Source organism: Heptranchias perlo, chromosome 12 (genome assembly GCF_035084215.1).
Source record: "Heptranchias perlo isolate sHepPer1 chromosome 12, sHepPer1.hap1, whole genome shotgun sequence".
In the NCBI taxonomy this organism is placed as follows: Eukaryota; Metazoa; Chordata; class Chondrichthyes; order Hexanchiformes; family Hexanchidae; genus Heptranchias; species Heptranchias perlo.
This window is the reverse complement of record NC_090336.1, coordinates 74,075,431-74,088,082: the sequence shown is the minus strand read 5'-3', so window position 1 is coordinate 74,088,082 and position 12,652 is coordinate 74,075,431. Positions and strand designations below refer to the sequence as shown.

Sequence of the window (12,652 nt, the reverse complement as noted above, 5' to 3'; positions counted from 1 at the left end):
GTCTCAGAACCCTGGCATATTATGGATTCTAAATCTTCTTTCTCATTTGGAGATCCCTCTATTGGCCTTGTCCACCCTCCTCCAGCTTGTGTCCTCCGACTCCAGCCCCTGGTCTCTCCCTCTTTTCTGCCTCCACTATGGGTGGCATTACCTTCCGTTGCCTCAGCCCTGTTCTCTGAAACACCCCCACAAACCCATCGACCATCCCACCTCTCCCCCACCTTTAGAAGCCTCCTCAAAACCCATCTTGGTGACCATGCTTTGATTCACCTTCTCTAATGCTGCCACTACCGCTCAGTGGACGTTGCAGCTTTGTCTAACACCATGGTGCATTTATATAGGAGCTGTGTAAATGCAAATCGACATATTGTGAAAATCGGTAAGATAAGATAATTGGTAAAAGAACCATAGGGGGAGATGAGGAGAATTTATTTTACTCAGCGAGTTGTTATGATCTGGAAATGCGCTGCCTGAAAGGGCGGTGGAAGCAGATTCAATAATAACTTTCAAAAGGGAATTGGATAAATAAGAACATAAGAACATAAGAAATTGGAGCAGGAGTAGGCCAATCGGCCCCTCGAGCCTGCTCCGCCATTCAATAAGATCATGGCTGATCTGATCCCAACCACAAATCTAAAGAACACAAGAAGTCGGAGCAGGACCCGGCCACATAGCCCCTGGGCCCTCTCCGCCACCCACAGGGCATTGACCGATCCGAACTCAGCTTCATGTCCAATTTCCTGCCCGCTCCCCATAACCCCTAATTCCCTTTACTTCTAGGAAACTGTCTATTTCTGTTTTAAATTTATTCAATGATGTAGCTTCCACAGCTTCCTGGGGCAGCAAATTCCACAGACCTACCACCCTCTGAGTGAAGAAGTTTCTCCTCATCTCAGTTTTGAAAGAGCAGCCCCTTATTCTAAGATTATGCCCCCTAGTTCTAGTTTCACCCATCTTTGGGAACATCCTTACTGCATCCACCCGATCAAGACCCTTCACAATCTTATATGTTTCAATAAGATCGCCTCTCATTCTTCTGAACCCCAATGAGTAGAGTCCCAATCTGCTCAACCTCTCCTCATATGTCCGCCCCCTCATTCCCGGGATTAACCGAGTGAACCTTCTTTGTACTGCCTCGAGAGCAAGTATGTCTTTTCTTAAGTATGGACACTAAAACTGTATGCAGCATTCCAGGTGCAGTCTCACCAATACGTGGCAATCTGTGGCACAATTAAACGTGAAGAATTGTTTTCACTCTGTGTGCGGTTGCGGGTTTTCACCACTGGGCACCACTGTTCCTTTTTCCAGCTGTGGATGGTCACCATGTTGGTCTCCGCTTTTTTTTAAAAAGATGTCATTTTTAAAATAACAACATTTTTTTCCCTTGGGCTATACGGGCCAGTACTTGTCACTTCAGCCGTTGAGCCTCAAGACATCAGAATTTCTGCCCGTTCCCGTCTCACAGGTTAACCTTTTGGACGATTGGCGCCTCACCTGTTGATTTTGTGCCCGCTCAGGCCTCAAACGTTTTGTAGGCCCTTCTCCCCTGTGACCACGAGGCTGCCTTAACCTCCACATAAGCACGTCCCCCTCACTCTCCCAGCTCGCTGGTCCGGTCATAGTGTGTCCTGGTCGGCCGCTTTGTCGTGACCTTCCACCCTACTCTCTTCCAATAATCAATGCCAGTCACTCTGTATAGAACACATACAGATTGACAGGTACTTTACAAATTGGAAAACCCCCATCACCCCTTGTACCCCCTCCCCTCATATCTGGTGCCCTCGCCCCTCCTCCACCCACTGGCTGTTTCACACCTCCCCTCCCCAGTCTACCTTCTCCAACCCTATTTTATTATCCCCCTCCTCAATAGTCTTTAACCCTCCTATACCTTCCGCCTTGTAGCCTCTAACCCCACTCTACCACCCCCCCAATCCTGCTGTGTCTCCTCTCACCCCCACCTCACCCTATTTCCCCCCCGAGCCCCACTTCCCACATTGGCCTCCTACATAACAGTCCACCCTGGCCCAATTATCTCCCGCACACCAACCCCACCTCATGTTAACACGACACTTGGTCTTCGCTCTCCGTGTGGAATGCTTCGGGAAATCGACCAGTGTTTGTAACAAAGTTTGTTTACAACACACAGGCAATACCTTTCAGCCAACGTCCCAGACTCTTCCATCACCATCCCTGGGTATGTCCTGTCCCACCGGCAGGACAGACCCACCAGAGGTGGCGGTACAGTGATATACAGTCAGGAGGGAGTGGCCCTGGGAGTCCTCAACATTGACTCCAGATCCCATGAAATCTCATGGCATCAGTTCAAACATGGGCAAGGAAACCTCCTGCTGATTACCACCTACCGTCCTCCCTCAGCTGATGAATCAGTCCTCCTCCATGTTGAACACCACTTGGAGGAAGCACTGAGGGTAGCAAGGGCACAGAATGTACTCTGTGTGGGGGACTTCAATGTCCATCACCAAGAGTGGCTCGGTAGCACCACTACTGACCGAGCTGGCCGAGTCCTGAAGGACGTAGCTGCCAGACTGGGCCTGCGGCAGATGGTGAGCGAACCAACACGAGGGATAAACCTACTTGACCTCATCGTCACCAATCTACCTGTCACAGATGCATCTGTCCATGACAGTACTGGTAGGAGTGACCACCGTACAGTCCTCGTGGAGACGAAGTCCCGTCTTCGCACTGAGGACACCATCCAACGTGTTGTGTGGCACTACCACCGTGTTAAGTGGGATAGATTCAGAACAAATCTAGCAGCTCAAAACTGGGCATCCATGAGGCGCTGTGGGCCATCATCAGCAGCAGAATTGTATTCCAGCACAATCTGTAACCTTATGGCTCTACCATTACCAACCAGCCAGGGGATCAACCCTGGTTCAATGAGGAGCGTAGAAGAGCATGCCAGGAGCAGCATAAGGCGTACCTAAAAATGAGGTGCCAACCTGGGAAAGCTACAATTCAGGACTACATGCATGCTAAACAGCGGAAGCAACATGCTATAGACAGAGCTAAGCGATTCCACAACCAACGGATCAGATCAAAGCTCTGCAGTCCTGCCACATCCAGTCGTGAATGGTGGTGGACAATTAAACAACTAACGGGAGGAGGAAGCTCTGTAAACATCCCCATCCTCAGTGATGGCGGAGTCCAGCACGTGAGTGCAAAAGACAAGGCTGAAGCGTTTGCAACCATCTTCAGCCAGAAGTGCCGAGTGGACGATCCATCTCGGCCTCCTCCCGATATCCCCACCATCACAGAAGCCAGTCTTCAGCCAATTCGATTCACTCCACGTGATATCAAGATACAGCTGAGTGCACTGGATACAGCAAAGGCTATGGGCCCAGACAACATCCCGGCTGTAGTGCTGAAGACTTGTGCTCCAGAACTAGCCGCGCCTCTAGCCAAACTGTTCCACCACCCTAAACATTCACTCCCTTCACCACCGGCGCACTGTGGCTGCAGTGTGTACCATCCACAGGATAAACTGCAGCAACTCGCCAAGGCTTCTTCAACTGCACCTCCCAAACCCGCGACCTCTACCACCTAGAAGGACAAGGGCAGCAGGCACATGGGAACAATACCACCTGCACGTTCCCCTCCAAGTCACACACTATCCCGACTTGGAAATATATCGCCGTTCCTTCATCGTCGCTGGGTCAAAATCCTGGAACTCCCTCCCTAACAGCACTGTGGGAGAACCGTCACCACACAGACTGCAGCGGTTCAAGAAGGCGGCTCACCACCACCTTCTCAAGGGCAATTATGGATGGGGGAAAGAGAGACCTGGGGGGGGGAAAGAGAGACCTGGGGGGGGGAAAGAGAGACCTGGGGGGGGGGGGGAAAGAGAGACCTGGGGGGGGGGGAAAGAGAGACCTGGGGGGGGGGGGGAAAGAGAGACCTGGGGGGGGGGGGGAAAGAGAGACCTGGGGGGGGGGGGGGGAAAGAGAGACCTGGGGGGGGGGGGGGAAAAGAGAGACCTGGGGGGGGGGGAAAGAGAGACCTGGGGGGGGGGGAAAGAGAGACCTGGGGGGGGGGGGAAAGAGAGACCTGGGGGGGGGGGGAAAGAGAGACCTGGGGGGGGGGGGAAAGAGAGACCTGGGGGTGGGGGGGAAAGAGAGACCTGGGGGTGGGGGGGGGGGAAGAGAGACCTGGGGGTGGGGGGGGGGGGGAAAGAGAGACCTGGGGGTGGGGGGGGGGGGGGGGAGTGAGACCCGGGGGTGGGGGGGAAAGTGAGACCCGGGGGTGGGGGAGGAAAGTGAGACCCGGGAGGGGGGGAAGAGAGACCCGGGAGGGGGGGAAGAGAGACCCGGGGGGGGGGGGGGGGGGAAGAGAGACGGGGGGGGGGGGGAAGAGAGACGGGGGGGGGGGGGGGGAAGAGAGACGGGGGGGGGGGGGGGGGAAGAGAGACGGGGGGGGGGGGGGGGGGGGGAAGAGAGACGGGGGGGGGAAATAGAGACGGGGGGGGGGGGGAAGAGACGGGGGGGGGGGGGAAGAGACGGGGGGGGGGGGGGGAAGAGACGGGGGGGGGGGGGGAAGAGACGGGGGGGGGGGGGGGGAAGAGACGGGGGGGGGGGGGGGGAAGAGAGACGGGGGGGGGGGGGGAGAGACGGGGGGGGGGGAAGAGAGACGGGGGGGGGTGAGAGACAGGGGGGGGGGGGGGAGAGACGGGGGGGGGGGAGAGACGGGGGGGGGGGGGGGGGAGAGACGGGGGGGGGGGGGGAGAGACGGGGGGGGGGGGGGGAGAGACGGGGGGGGGGGGGGGGAGAGACGGGGGGGGGGGGGGGAGAGACGGGGGGGGGGGGGGAGAGACGGGGGGGGGGGGGGAGAGACGGGGGGGGGGGGGGGGGAGAGACGGGGGGGGGGGGGGGAGAGACGGGGGGGGGGGGGAGAGAGACGGGGGGGGGGGGAGAGAGACGGGGGGGGGGGGGGGGGGAGAGACGGGGGGGGGGGGAGAGAGACGGGGGGGGGGGAGAGAGACGGGGGGGGGGGAGAGAGACGGGGGGGGGAGAGAGAGGGGGGGGGAAGAGAGACGGGGGGGGGGGGGGAGAAGACATCAGAGGGGGGAGGGATGGGAGACATCGGAGCAGTGGGGTGCAGGTGACATCGTTTCAAAAGGTTTTATTTTTTTTTAAGTTCTCAAATGTTATTTTATTTCATTTATTTACTTTATTTTTGACGGATCCGGCCCTCCCGCCGTGAATCGGAAGTCGTGGGAAAGCTGCCCGGGTAAGCTGAAAATCATTTTAACTATCTAATATATAAGATATATTAAAGCCGGCGGGACTTCCGGGTTCGGGAACGGCGCGCGCACCCAGGCGCATCTTTGTGAGATGCGGAAGTTGGCGTGTTGTTTCCCGCTCCTCATTTCCCCGATTTTCGTAGCCCCCACACTTCCATTTTAAAATCGAGCCCCTTGTGTCTCAGCCCGTGGAATGTCAGACAAGATTTAAGGCAGTGCCCATCTGAAAAGTATTTGATTCCAAACATCAGGATAAGAGTTTTAAAATTGGAAACAATTTGTTTCAGAAGGTTAGCGTCCAAGATCTTACGGAGAAAATCAAGTGTCTACACTTCGAAAGTACTTAATTGGCTGTAAAGCGAGTTGGGACGTCCTGAAGTCATGAAAGGTGCTATAGAAACGCAAGCTCCCTGCACACCAGTAAATGAGTTCAACACTGATGGAGGTGACAGAATCAAAAAAAAAACAAAGATAAGAGAGAAAAAGGGGGAACGATGTGAAACAGCAACATAAATACATCGCCAATGACTTGCATCGAGTACAAAAACCGCATTCAAACCAGGATGTCATCAGCCACACCTCAGCAGAAATAGTAAATGCAAAGAGAGGAGGCGAAATAAAATGAAAGGAGTCCATGGGAGGTAGAGATAAAAGAAAGAATGTGTGAAATGTGTGAGATTACTTGGCTGCAGGGACGGGGTTTAGGGAGTGCCTGGTCATGATGATCCGGGCATCGTGAGTGTGGGGAAGGCTTGATGGACTAGCTGGTCATTTCCTGCCCATCAATCTCGTACCTTGGTATTATATAAGTTTTGATTTGGATGGTTCCTGGAAAGCAGGGTGCATGAGGGGTGGAAGATCTCGCGAGGCGGCTGAAATCACCGTCCATCACTGCTGCCAGGTATCTGTCCGTCTCCACAGATACAGTCACACTGGTTATCACCGTCCATCACTGCTGCCAGGTATCTGTCCATCTCCACAGATACAGCCACACTGGTTATCAGCGTCCATCACTGCTGCCAGGTATCTGTCCATCTCCACAGATACAGCCACACTGGTTATCAGCGTCCATCACTGCTGCCAGGTATCTGTCCGTCTCCACAGATACAGCCACACTGGTTATCAGCGTCCATCACTGCTGCCAGGTATCTGTCCATCTCCACAGATACAGCCACATTGGGTATCAGCGTCCATCACTGCTGCCAGGTATCTGTCCATCTCCACAGATACAGCCACACTGGGTATCAGCGTCTATCACTGCTGCCAGGTATCTGTCCATCTCCACAGATACAGCCACACTGGTTATCACCATCCATCACTGCTACCAGGTATCTGTCCATCTCCACAGATACAGCCACACTGGGTATCAGCGTCCATCACTGCTGCCAGGTATCTGTCCATCTCCACAGATACAGCCACACTGGGTATCAGCGTCCATCACTGCTGCCAGGTATCTGTCCGTCACCACAGATACAGCCACACTGATTATCACCGTCCATCACTGCTGCCAGATACCTGTCCGTCTCCACAGATACAGCCACACTGGGTATCAGCGTCCATCACTGCTGCCAGGTATCTGTCCATCTCCACAGATACAGCCACACTGGGTATCACCGTCCATCACTGCTGCCAGGTACCTGTCCGTCTCCACAGATACAGCCACACTGGGTATCAGCGTCCATCACTGCTGCCAGATACCTGTCCGTCTCCACAGATACAGCCACATTGGTTATCACCGTCCATCACTGCTGCCAGGTATCTGTCCGTCACCACAGATACAGCCACACTGGGTATCACCGTCAATCACTGCTGCCAGGTATCGGTCCATCTCCACAGATACAGCCACACTGGTTATCAGCGTCCATCACTGCTGCCAGGTATCTGTCTGTCTCCACAGATACAGCCACACTGGTTATCACCGTCCATCACTGCTGCCAGGTATCTGTCCATCTCCACAGATACAGCCACACTGGGTATCACCGTCCATCACTGCTGCCAGGTACCTGTCCGTCTCCACAGATACAGCCACACTGGGTATCAGCGTTCATCACTGCTGCCAGGTATCTGTCCATCTCCACAGATACAGCCACACTGGGTATCAGCGTCCATCACTTCTGCCAGGTATCTGTCCATCTCCACAGATACAGCCACATTGGGTATCAGCGTCCATCACTGCTGCCAGGTATCTGTCCGTCTCCACAGATACAGCCACACTGGTTATCACCGTCAATCACTTCTGCTAGATACCTGTCCGTCTCCACAGATACAGCCACACTGGTTATCACCGTCAATCACTTCTGCTAGATACCTGTCCGTCTCCACAGATACAGCCACACTGGGTATCACCGTCCATCACTGCTGCCAGGTACCTGTCCGTCTCCACAGATACAGCCACACTGGGTATCAGCGTCCATCACTGCTGCCAGGTATCTGTCCATCTCCACAGATACAGCCACACTGGTTATCACCGTCAATCACTTCTGCCAGATACCTGTCCGTCTCCACAGATACAGCCACACTGGGTATCAGCGTCCATCACTGCTGCCAGATACCTGTCCGTCTCAACAGATACAGCCACACTGGTTATCACCGTCCATCACTGCTGCCAGATACCTGTCCGTCTCCACAGATACAGCCACACTGGGTATCAGCGTCCATCACTGCTGCCAGGTATCTGTCCGTCTCCACAGATACAGCCACACTGGTTATCACCGTCCATCACTGCTGCCAGATACCTGTCCGTCTCCACAGATACAGCCACACTGGTTATCACTGTCCATCACAGCTGCCAGATATCTGTCCGTCTCCACAGATACAGCCACACTGGTTATCACTGTCATCACAGCTGCCAGATATCTGTCCGTCTCCACAGATACAGCCACACTGGTTATCACCGTCCATCACTGCTGCCAGATACCTGTCCGTCTCACAGATACAGCCACACTGGTTATCACCGTCCATCACTGCTGCCAGATACCTGTCCGTCTCCACAGATACAGTCACACTGGTTATGTGTCCATCACTGCTGCCAGATACCTGTCCGTCTCCACAGATACAGCCACACTGGTTATGTGTCCATCACTGCTGCCAGATATCTGTCCATCTCCACGGATACAGCCACACTGGTTCTAGAGGAACTCGAGGAGTGCGTCTCGTCATTGCATCTACCCACCCAGCTTTGTTGCTGGAGGAATTGAATTGAAGACGCGTTTGCCATTCGCAACTCAGATGCCGCATTGAGCGTCCTCCATTCACCTACATATTCCGGCCTGTCAAGAGGGCATACTTTCTTTTATAGACACGCGAGTGAAGTGACAATTTAACGGTATCCTACCCTCCACATTGTACAGGGTGCCCAGCATCTTGATTCATGTACTTGTCAAGCACAATTGCTGGCACAAATGTGTGCAGCTTTAGATTGGAATAAACATCACTCAGACCAGCAAGCAATTTGTCTACACAGGGTTGACAGAAGATAAAAAGATAAGGCAGGAGATAAAAAGACTTGCATTTATATAGCGCCTTTCACAACCTCAGGACGTCCCAAAGCGTTTTACAGCCAATGAAGTACTTTTGAAGTCTAGTCACTATTGTAATGTAGGGTGAGGATCCCAACTGAACCGCCAACTTTAGCTCAGAGAGCCTTACTTTAAGGATGAGATTATTGCCCTCTTTATTGCTAGAGATGTCACGCACCTGCACTAGGGTGAGGTACGAGTCACAGTGATGATGTGTCATCGGATCAGCAGATAATAAACAATTCTTCTACACTCTGCACATTAACAATGCACTGCACACAATTTAAAAAATGAACAAGCACAACACAGCTTGGCTTACATGAAATTTAAAAAGGCAAATAGATAGATTTGTCCTGAAATAGTTAAAGTCCAATCTCAATTTGCCACAAATTACACACCAAATCACTAAAGAGAAATAAATAATTCCCACTAATACAACGCTTTTCACATCCTCCGAATGTCACAAAGCACTTCACAGCCAATAAAGTATTTTTGAAGTGTAGTCACTGATGTAACATAGGAAGCATGGCAGCCAAGTTCCACACAGCAAGCTCCCACAAGCAGCAATGAGATAAATCACCACATAATCTGTTTGAGGGATAAATGTTGCCCGGGACACCGGAAGAGATCTCTTTTTGGAATTGTGTCTCTCTGAAATGACAGCCGAGATTATACGCTCAAGTCTCTGGAGTAAAGGCATAAAATTCAGGGCTAGGGTCTCAGGTCGGTGACGAACCGGGTGAAAGTCAGCACAATCTGCTGAGGACATATGGTGCGTTGCAAAGTAAACGCCTATTAAAAAATAGACCAGAAGAATCCCCAGAGACCACGGCCCAAGTGGCCAATTCCAGCTGATGTCGCTGTTTCCCAGGGGGTTATGATCGGAGACCAGTTGAACCCCCACAGAATTTCAGGGTCTTAAAGTTCATACGTACTTCACCAGGCTGGAGTTAGGTTACAAGAGGGATTATACCATTTTCACAATGTTTCAAGTTAGAAGCATTAATAACTCTGGAAGGGTGTGAGATGGGGGGCTAAACCTTGCTGGAAACATAACGAGGTGTTAACGACACACTCCGTTATCGATGCGCAAATCAGCCAGCGGGTTCAGGGGATTAAGAGATAGACCATGAGTCGCGATCCTCCAGAACCTGCTGGTTGATTTTCGCTGCTCCTCCGTTTGCTTCTCACAAACAGCATCTCGCCCTCAACCTCCTCGTTAATTTTAAGAACTTGCTGGATTTGCACATTGATTGCCCATTAAACTCGCCGCAGAAAGTTAGGGCTGGTAATTAAGAGCGCAAGTACCCTTTTGGCAACGTGATAATTGTTAATGCAATGCTAATTAACCTCTCTGACCTCAACTGTTCAGTCTCATTCCTGCAGGCAGTAAATTCCTCTTAGAGATTTAAAAAGATTAATTTTGAATTTATTTCTTAATTTTCCTTTCTGTCTCTTTTTTCTCTCTCTTAATCCAATCTTTCTTGCCCTCTCTTTATTCCTCTTTCTGTACCTGATTTGACTTTAATTCACCCTATTTCCTTCTCCGTCGTTCCTCTGTTCCTTTCTCAATCCTTAAATCTCATGGTTTAAGGAGATAGACAGTTGGTCCCGTCGTTCACTGAGGTCCCAGATGCCCTGATCCCCTCGCCGCCCTGTTATCAGCTCCCACTTCCAGCAAGTTACGGCACAAAAATTTTTCGAGCTGAAGGGTGCAGGGGAAAAGTCTGACTAACGGGGCACGGAGTGAGATGCTCCGGAGAGAGGAGATACAGAGGCTCTGGCCGCAGTTTTTCAATCCTCCCTAAATGTACAAATTGTGCCATGGGACTGGAGACTAGCTGACATAACATCCTTGTTCAAGAGGGGAGAGGTCAAACCAGGTAACTACAGACCAGTTACTCTCATGTCAGTTTTGGGCAAACTCTTCGAATACATAATTTGAGCTCAAATTAGTGAACATTTAGAAGCACATGGGATTATCAAGGAAAGCCAGCATGCAATCGCTAAAGGCTAGTGATGTTTGACAAATTTAACAGAAGTGATCGATTGGATCAATAAAGGGAATGCAGTGGATACAATGCATATGGATTTTGAGAAGGTGTTCTATAGGGAGCCTTGTTACAAAATTTAGGCGTATGGTTTGAGAGGAAATGTAGCAGCCTGGATAGCAAGTTGGTCGATGGACAGGAAACAAAGGGTTAGGGTAAATGGATGCTCTTCAGGCCGGAGCAGGGTTGGAACTGGTGAACCCTCGGGGTAAGCACTGGACCCATTTTTGTTCTCGGTATAGATCTATGATTTGGACTTGGGCCGAGGGAGCACAATATAAAAATACCGAGCATACAGCACACATTCAGGGGCGGGAAACTACAGATTCGAGATGCTGGGACTGTTTCCGCTACAGCAGAGAAGGGTACGAGGAGATTTAAGATGTTTTTTTAAGAATATGGAGGGTTTTGGTAGTGTGAATAAGGAAAGACTATTTCCTCTGGTTGGGGAGTCATCAATTTAAAATTGTCACCAAGAGTGTGAGGAGAGGGGTTTGAAGAAATGTTATTACTAGAAGTTGCTGCATCATGATTTGCTTTGCCCAGGGAGTGGTTGGGGAAGAAATCATTGCCTCTTTTAAGGGAAAATTGGATAAATATTTGAACAGAGGAAGATACAGGACTATGGGGAGAGCGGGGCAGTGGGATTAGTTTTGAAATGCTCCAGCTAAGAGCTGGTACAGACACGAAGAGCTGCATAGCCTCCTTCTGTCCTGTAAACTTCTATGGTTCGATATTAATATGGTGAGATTATAATTCACAAATTATACATTTATATTTTTAAAAAATTAAACAGTCTAATTACGGTTGAAAATAAAGATGAATTGGAATGAGTTTCTGCTTGTTACTTTCCATATTTTATTTCCAAACGGTGGACCAAATAAAACATGATACTTGCACCAGATGTTGTCTTTTTAAATCAAATTAATCGGATACATATAGCGTAGCAGCATTCGGGAAAATATCTTAGACTTTTCCGTAATCATGTGTCTGCATCTACTTAGATTATGTCAATACCCATGGGAGGTCACTAATAGAGACTTGAAAAGGAAACTGGTAAACATGAAAGGGATTGCTCCAAAACTGCACATCATCCACTTGTGTAAAGGTCCCCTGCATCAGGCCCACATGAAAGGACAGTGCAATGTCCAGGAGCCTGCTGATTGTCATCAATTATGAATGACATTACTGCACAAGGGGCTAAACTTTTGCGGCAGCTTTTCAAAAAAAAATGGTGCTGAAAAGGTGGTAGTGAATTTTATATTCGTTCTGCCACAAAGTAGTAAAACAGCCAATCTGGGGTGGAGGTAGTGTGGCCGCAGAAAGCAAAAAACACTGCGGTCTTAAAAGGCAGGAGAAAAAAAAAACAGGCAGCCCTGAGTGTTTGACTCCTGACCAGAGTGTTGCAAGTTCGGGTCCCGAATCTGTCTTTCACTCAGAAACGGTTCACCTCAGTTGCTTGGGTTTTTGTAAGTTGTCAAGACCACACTACAAACTGAAGCAATAGAATGTGCAATGTAAAAAGCCAGCTCGTTTCCAGCATTTGGGGGGGAGGAGAGAGAACTAGAACAGAAAAAAAAACAAACGATAGGCATGACCTAGCTTCACCACTTGAACTGAACCATTAGCTGACACCATGGAGTAATATCCACAGGGGGCCCTGCAGAACCCCACAGCCCAATTATCCCACCCTCACAGCTGCACAAAAAGCAGCCTGGCGATGGCTTGAGTCGTTTGCAAGAAAGGAAATCGCTCATCCGCAAGCCTCGGTCACACTTTCGACCATTATTATTACACAATTTATATAACTGGGCAGTGCACTG

General features: G+C 50.8%; 1 protein-coding gene across 3 annotated transcripts in view; it reads right to left on the bottom strand.

The window, feature by feature from the left end:
• Positions 1-12,652, bottom strand: part of lrrc56 (leucine rich repeat containing 56) — a 131,405-nt gene that overhangs the window by 68,852 nt on the left and 49,901 nt on the right. The gene's annotated exons all lie outside the window — the stretch shown is intronic.